This window comes from Rhinopithecus bieti, unplaced genomic scaffold, assembly GCF_001698545.2.
Source record: "Rhinopithecus bieti isolate Rb0 unplaced genomic scaffold, ASM169854v2 scaffold_15500, whole genome shotgun sequence".
NCBI classification, from domain to species: domain Eukaryota; kingdom Metazoa; phylum Chordata; class Mammalia; order Primates; family Cercopithecidae; genus Rhinopithecus; species Rhinopithecus bieti.
This window is the reverse complement of record NW_016808186.1, coordinates 76370-84938: the sequence shown is the minus strand read 5'-3', so window position 1 is coordinate 84938 and position 8569 is coordinate 76370. Positions and strand designations below refer to the sequence as shown.

Below are 8569 nucleotides of genomic sequence, written 5' to 3'. Positions count from 1 at the left end.
GTGAGCCAAGATCGTGCCACTGCACTCCAGCCTGGGTGACACAGTGAGACTCCGTCTCTAAATAAATAAATACAAATATCTCTCCATTAGACAGAAACAAAAACCCTTTGCCCCCTCTAAAACACACACAGACACACACACACACACCCCATACCCAGAAAACTTTAGCCAATCAGATTTTCCATAACAGAAAGAAGAAAATCTACCAAAATCTACGTATGAAGAAAGTACAATATTGAAATATATTATGTGGAAACATATAACACACATGAATTTGACTTTTGAATGTTGACACAATAATCCTAAAGAAAATAACAAAACTAAAGTGTAACACCAAATAAGATTGGATTGAAGGATGATCGATTTTATGTCATTATATTTAATTCACCAGATTAATAGGTCAAAGTAGAAAACCATGCAGTCATCATGGTGCATCCCAAAAAAGCACTTGACTGAATTTAATACCCATTCCTGACAAATGTTCTTAAGAAAGGAATAGATACATTTTTTCATTATTTTATAGATGAAAACCTGTTGTAACCTTCACAAAAGTGTTAGAAGAATACTTTTTTTTTTTTTGAGACGGAGTCTCGCTCTTTCACCCAGGCTGGAGTGCTGTGGCGGGGTCTCAGCTCACTGCAAGCTCCGCCTCCCGGGTTCACGCCATTCTCCTGCCTCAGCCTCCCGAGTAGCTGGGACCGCAGGCGCCCGCCACCTGGCCCGGCTAGTTTTTTGTATTTTTAGTAGAGACGGGGTTTCACCATGTTAGCCAGGATGGTCTCGATCTCCTGACCTCGTGATCCGCTGTCTCGGCCTCCCAAAGTGCTGGGATTATAGGCTTGAGCCACCGCGCCCGGCCTGTTCTGCAGTTTTAATACCTGAACAACAGTTAGCTGGATATAAAATCCTTGGCTAGCAGTCACTTTCCTCATGCTGCTCCACTGTCTTGCTTTGTTATGTTGGTTTTGAGAAATCTGACACTGGGCTAATTAATTCTCTTGCCCCTATGTCACGTCTTTGCCTGGAGACCCTGATAATTCTTTGCATCTTTACAGTCATACAGCTTTACTAGGAAGTATCTTTGAGTGTGCCTTCTGGTATGAACTTCTGAGGTCTAGATTCAGATCTCTTTTCACTTCCAGAAAGTTTTCTTGGATTACAGTTTTAAATATTTAAGGACACCAATTATATACAGTAAACTTCAGATCCATCTCCCATTTCAACTTGGTCAATTTTGTCCTGTGGGAATGTTAAAACTTCATTACTGGTTATGATTTCATCTTCTATTTTTCTGTTTAATCTACTTTGTGTTCATTTCTTAATGTTTTTTGTTCCTTTCTGTTCCGAGTTTTATATTTGTTTCAGAATATTTCTTAATTTTATTTTTCAAATCTCTCAACATTGGTTTCAGGATATTTAATTTCACTTGGAGCACTGTGTCAATTTTTTCCCGTTTTCTTTTTTTTTTTGAGACGGAGTCTTGCTCTGTTGCCCAGGCTGGAGTGCAGTGGCCGGATCTCAGCTCACTGCAAGCTCCGCCTCCCGGGTTTATGCCATTCTCCTGCCTCAGCCTCCCGAGTAGCTTGGACTACAGGCACCCGCCACTTCGCCCGGCTAGTTTTTTTGTATTTTTTAGTAGAGAGGGGGTTTCAACATGTTAGCCAGGATGGTCTTGATCTCCTGACCTCGTGATCCGCCCGTCTCGGCCTCCCAAAGTGCTGGGATTACAGGCTTGAGCCACTGCGCCTGGCCTTTTCCTGCATTTTTTGATGGGGGTAGTTTTCATCAGTTGAAATGCTGATTCACATTTCCTGTTTGTTTTTTCTTACAGTTCTGCATGGATGTGGCCTGTTCTTTTCTATTTCTGTTCGTTTCATAGGCAGTTCAAGAACACCCTCTTCTCTAAGTTCAGTTTTTTTCTTTTCCTAAAGAATTTTTTCTTCTTCCTCCTTCTTCACTGCCATGTCTCCAAGTCTTCATGTTTCCCTTATGAGGCAATGCTTATAATTTAAAGCTACCAATTCCGGTACTGCTTACCGTTAAGCTCTTCTCCATAGAGCTGTGAACTATCAAACTCCAAACCTATGATCAATGTTTTGGAACTTCTTTCAGATCTTCTCTTTCTGGGAGTGGATCTTTGTACCTTGTCTAAGGCTTTCATGCTCCCATACCTCTTTCAGTAAATTTGTCAAGTCTTCCCTCTCCCACTCTTAACCCCCAGAGGAATGAGCATAAGGAGCATTTGGAATTTGGTTTATTTCTCTACCTATAAGAATCGACAAATCTCTATAGGTAGAGAAATAAACTAAATTTATGAGTTGAACTCTTAAACACATTTCGTCCTATAGGAGTTTATTTGTAAATTCTACAATAACCTAATATTGGACTTGCTCTATTGTTCAGGATGGAGTGCAGCGGCATGATCTTGGCTTATGGTAACCTCTGTTTCCCAGGTTCAAGTGATTCTCATGCCTCACTTTCCTGAGAAGCTGGGATTACAGTGTGTACCACAATACCTGGGTAATTTTTGTATTTTTGGTAGAGATGGGGTTTCACCATGTTGTCCAGGCTGATCTCGAACTCCTAGCCTCAAGTGATTCGCCCACTTCGGCCTCCCAAACTGTTGGGATTACAGGCATGAGCCACTGCACCCAGCCATGTTGGACTATTTCTGTTACTACTCTGTTATGGTTATTATCATAATATTTGTAATATGCTTAGTATGTATCAGGCACATTCAGCACTTAAATTTGTAGCAGCACATTAAACCTTGTAAGCGTTACTCCCATTTTACAGGAGGCAGTGGCCCAAATAGGCTAAGCAACTTGCCCAAGATCATATAACAACCATGAACACTAATAACATAAATCATGGGACTATCTTAAAACCTTTTAAATTTTAACCTTCTTTCTTTTTTCCCCCCCGAATACTGGTTCTGTCAGTTAGCCTCTGTAAGCATAGAAAACAAGCATCAAATAAGTATGTTTCAGGTAATGTGGCCTCTTGAACATTTTGCTCTTCAAAATAAAACTGAGGCCAGGTGCGGTGGCTCACACCTGTAATCCTAGCACTTTGGGAGACCAAGGTGGGTGGATCACTTGAGGTCAGGAGTTCTAGACCAGCCTGGCCAATATGGTAAAACCCCGTCTCTACTAAAAAATACAAAAATCAGCCAGGCGTGGTGATGGCACCTGTAGACCCAGCTATTAGGGAGGCTGAGGCAGGAGAATCACTTGAACCCGGGAGGCGAAGGTTGCAGAGAGCCGAGATCGCACCACTGTACTCCAGTCTGGGCGACAGAGTGAGACTCTGTCTCAAAAAAAAAAAAAAAAAACCCCGAAAAACTGCAAATCATATTAGATGACTATTTAAGGTCTTGAATATAGGAAGATGGGATGATTATAGGTATGTAAACCTTGCTTTATATTTGGGTTATGATAACTCCCTGTCTAGTATAAAATCACGAATGTCTAAAATTAATACACTAAATAAATAAGCCTAAACTTTAGAATTAGAGAGATAGATACTAGATGAAAAAGCTAAAAGAATGAAAGTAGTTATCTCATCAGAGCTGAACTGGACAAGGAATCATTTTTTTGGCATACTTTTAGCATTGTTTAATTATTGTACCACGAAGTGCATGTATTACTTTGATAAAAATAAAAGCTAATTTATATGAAGTATATAGTACATTAAAAAATTAAATTGGTATATATTGACAGATTGATGATATCTGATATCAGTAAATATATATGGGAAAAACAGTGCTCATATACACTTGGTAGGAAGGTAAACTTATACTATCTTTCTAGAATGCAATTTGACATTACATATGAAAATTTAAGATGGCTATGTCTTTTGCTTAGGTAATTCCATTTTTAGGAATCTGTCCTTCAGAAATACTCATACATAATACATACAAGGACAAAAGAATATGTAGAAGGATGTTTGCTAATGTAATAATAATGAAAAACTGGAGACAATCTTACAACCAGCAGGGGAATGATGAGCAACAGGTAAAATACTGAGTGGAAAAAATAAATCACCATATATAGTATAATAAAATATATCACAGTATGACTCACTTTTTATTCAAAGGAACAATATACACTGGCATACACATAGATCAATATATGTGTGTTTGTTTTTATGTGCACTAAGAAAGACCTTAGGAACAGTTAAACTTAGCAGCGTGGGAGCAGAATGGGAAGATGAATCTAACTTTTCAGTATTTCTCTTTTTTTAAACATTATAGGTGCACTTCTATAATAAAAAATAAAACAAAAGATTTGTATAGTGACAAAATTAAAGAAGAGATCACAAATCACAACATAACTTCACTGTCCTACTGTAATTGTCACCTAGGTAAACCATCCTCCCTATGAAATCTACAAGGGAATTAAAAGGCATAGTCATTAACTTATTGGTATAATCAAACAAAAGTTCCAACAAAACTAAACATCTCCGGGAGAAATGACAGAAAACACTTGAAATCTTAAATGCAGGTGTCAATAAATATGCAGCCAAGTAATATTAATAACAGTATAATTTCAATATGAATAAACTCATCAGAAGTCAACCAATTCTTCATTATCCAAACCCACTGGGAGCAGTGGCTCACATAACTTTCAAAGTTTTACATTTAGCTATGGAACAAGTATTTTCTAGAAACTTAAATTTGAATGTTGTATGCATGAGATCACAAAGTGCAAACAGAAATTACTACATACTCTGTGATGACTGAACTTGGTAGGAGCTCAAGAGCTATTTAGCTCCTGCAGGCCTCTTTTTCATTCTATTATACTATGAGGATGAAAGCACATTCTGGCATAGTGATAAAACTCATCAGTGTAAAGAGAAAAGCCTTCCTTCTTTCTAAGCTTACTGTTATGAGGAACATAAATGGTAAGGATTTGGGATTACTGGGTTTTTATTTCCCACAAATTCCATGTGCAAGCAAGAATAAATTCATGTCAATGATACAATCAAGAGGAAACCGAAAGCAGTAATATTCTGAATAACCCATCTAAAGAAATGGAAAAGTACCCAAGAGAATGACAGGAGAGGACAATATTCTACATAGCAATATTTAAGATTTGAAGCAACAGTGAGAAAAGGAACTCATTCTTTGATCTACAAGAAATACAAATTTCTACCTCTTTGGGTTCAACTTCTAGTCCTATCACTGTTATGACCTTGGATGTAGCAATTACTTGGGTCTCAGTTTCCCTCTCTTCTAAGTAAGAAAAACATCACTTACCACACAGGAAGGATGTATGATAAAATAAAAAAATTCACATGAATAGACTTTCAGTTCTCCTGAAGAAAGCTATGAATCCTTAAGTACGAACCTGGAAAGCTAATTAAAAATAAGATGACCATATCAAAATTAAGTCTGAAACAAGCAGTAGCCTAGAGGTTCCCTGAGATCATTATCAGCTATCAGTTCTACCCCAAATAATAGAATTCATACTGAAGTTGGGTCTATAGGGCAAATGTGGTCTGAATGATCAAACAAGATCATTTATTAGTATGTTAATATAGAGATGGGCCAGGCGCGGTGGCTCACGCCTGTAATCCCAACACTTCGGGAGGCTGAGGTGGGCAGATCATGAGGTCAGGAGTTTGAGACCAGCCTGGCCAATATGGTGAAAACCCGCCACTATTAAAAATACAAAAATGAACTGGGTGTGGTGGCACTTGCCAGTAGTCCCAGCTACTCGGGAGGCTGAGGCAAAAGAATCGCTTGAACCGGGAGGCGGAGGTTGCAGTGAGCCGAGATCATGCCACTGCACTCCAGCCTGGGCCACAGAGCAAGACTCTATCTCAAAAAAAAAAAGTGAGAAAATAAATTTAACAGCTTAGCTTATTCAATGTCATATTGATTTAATATAACTTAAAAACACTTGATCTGAAATAACAACATTCTCTTGGTGTTTACCTTTAAAAAATATATTTGGAACTGGTTGCTGAGAAGATATATAATCCTGAACAATACTAACTACAGGGTGTTAATAATTAAACAAAGTTGGGTTAAACACATACATATACACAAGGGGGCTACTTCTCCAGTGTATAAAATAATCTCTAGCAAATTTGAAAGCTTAGAAGTCTTAAAGTAATACATGATGAGAAACTTTTTTTTTTTTTTTTTCTGAGATGGAGTCTCATTCTGTTGCCCAGGCTGGAGTCCAGTGGCACAATCATGGCTCACTTCAACCTCGGTCTCCCACCAGACTCAAGCAATCCTTCCACCTCTGCCACCGAGTAGCTGGGACTACAGGTGTGTGCCACCACACCTAATTTTTTTTTTTTTTTTTGTAGAGACAGGGTTTCACCATGTTGCCCAGGCTGATCTTGAACTCCTGGACTCAAGCAATCTGCCTGCCCTGGGCTCCCAAAGTGTTGGGGTTACAGGTGTTTGAGCCACTACATCTGGCTAATATTAACCAATATTTATTGAATGATATATACAAATCATTATGCTTAGCACCAGAAATACAAAGAAGTATTGGACTTAACACTCCTGTCCTACAATTAAACTGCAAATGATGGCCAAATAATTGGGTCATAACGTTGAACAAACTAATGAGTATTGTATACAATCAGTTTTAATAGACTAGTAGTAGGAATTAAACACAGTGAAAAAGGAAAAAAAAGGAAAGCCTGGGAACACATCTTAACATTTTATCTTGGGATTTGTCTCATCTTTTATAGCAGCTTACATTTTTTTAAACAGCGGGCATAACATCTGAGTGGAGGTTTATAGAAACTGCAGGAGGAAGGGCTGATGTTCACCCCGTATTTCAGATGAGGCAAGTGAAGCTTTCAAAGAGGTTACGCAACTTTCCTAAAATCACAGTTTAGAGAGCTACCTTGCCGACTTTGTCCAGAGCTCACTTCTATTGCACTAAATTCTAAATTATCAGTGCTAAAGTGAGAACTTGAAGGGACCTCAGAAATCGCCTAATGGAGTGTTCCCCTAACCAACCTGATAAACTTTCTGGGATATACATTAAAAACCCATTCCCAGGACCCACTGCAGATCTACTAAATAAGTTAAACGTGAGAGGTTTTATATTTTAACAAGAGCTGCCAAGAAGTAATTCTAATGATTAGTTATGTTTAGAAAACACTGTACTATGTCTGTATGTCCAGTATGCCAGACATTTGGCTACTTAAATTTACATTGATTAAAACAGCAAAATTAAAAATTGAGTTCTTCAATTTTTAGTTCCACCAGTTACATTTCAAGTGCTCAACAGCCACATGTGGCTAGTAGCTACCATAACTGGACAGCAAAGATATAGGAAATATCCATCCTGCAGAAATTTCTATTGGATTATGCTGATACTAGACCAACCCTTCAACTCCCATGAGAAAAAAGAGGCACAGGATCTTGTCCAACAAGGGCCATAGAGCTCATCAGTGGTAGAATTGTGACATTAACCTCACTGCCAGCACCCTTCCTACTGTATCACTTCATCCTATCTCATACTCAGGGTGTGTTCAAATAGGAATTATTTCCCTTTTCACCTTTTATCATGGGTTCCAGCAAAGCAAGAAGAGAAATTCTAAATTTGCGGGTAAAAAAAATCCTTAAGACAAGGTTTATTAAAAAATAATGATTAAATCTATCTGCAATTTTTGCATAAATTCAAAAGTCATCTTGGACAGTTAAGAATACTGTGGTGTTAGGAGACACATCTTAGCTTGTTTTAACTATTGTAAGTCCTTTCTCTTTTATTGTCCTGATGCTTTTATTCTCTTTCTTGAATTTTGAAACCCTCACACTAATGATACATAAGTGTGAAAGGTTATATCTTATTTAGCAAACATTTTAAAGATGAAAAGCTGAGAAACAAAGAGCAACCCAAAGAATGTCACTTGTCTAATTTTCGAATGTGGTTACTGAGACTACTGAGCACTCTTGGCTTTTAGTAATTCAGGGCTTTAGTATTTATACTAATACGTTTTCACTTTTAAACTATAACTTATATTTTCCTTTGACCACTGTTATGTTTGAAAACAATTTAAAGTAAGTGTTTCAATTTTCAACATAATTGAGGGACTAAAAGAAACACTAAAACATTTAGAAAGGTTTAGATAATAAGGTCAACATATAACCAGCTTTAAAGAATATGTCAGTGTCTTAAAAATAAAACCAGTTGTTCCTGTCTAGTATGTTTAGAATGCAAATGTCTCCAAAGTCAGTCAACTTAAGTCATGACAGTTCATGTTTAAAGTAAGCAGGAAAACAACTTGGAACTCCTTATTAACTAAAATGTTAAAAACACTATTACTACAGCTCTATTGAATCTTTTTTCACAAGCTGAATTCTAGTGAGTAGATTTAGAGGAAATATTTCATGTCAAACGTTACAGAAAGTTAGAAATTGGATGGCTAAAAAACATGACGCAACAACGTAAGGCACTATGAACAAATACTTATTCAAGACAGATGTTACCATAATTTGCAAGGTACTTACAAGCATTCAGTATGGGGTTCTAGATAGAAGCTACCTGTTATTCAGAGGAGGTGATGCAAAAAAAAAAAAAAAAAAAAAAAA

The 8569-nt window shown here is 37.5% G+C and overlaps 1 long non-coding RNA gene across 1 annotated transcript in view; it reads right to left on the bottom strand.

Annotated features, from left to right (window-relative positions):
• Window positions 1–5266: 5266 nt before the first annotated feature.
• The window catches only part of LOC108537910 (uncharacterized), a 5946-nt gene continuing 2643 nt past the window's right edge, over window positions 5267–8569 (bottom strand). The window contains exon 3 of the long non-coding RNA XR_001887942.1: window positions 5267–5359. This is a non-coding gene — a long non-coding RNA (uncharacterized LOC108537910). The remainder of the gene's footprint in view (window positions 5360–8569) is intronic.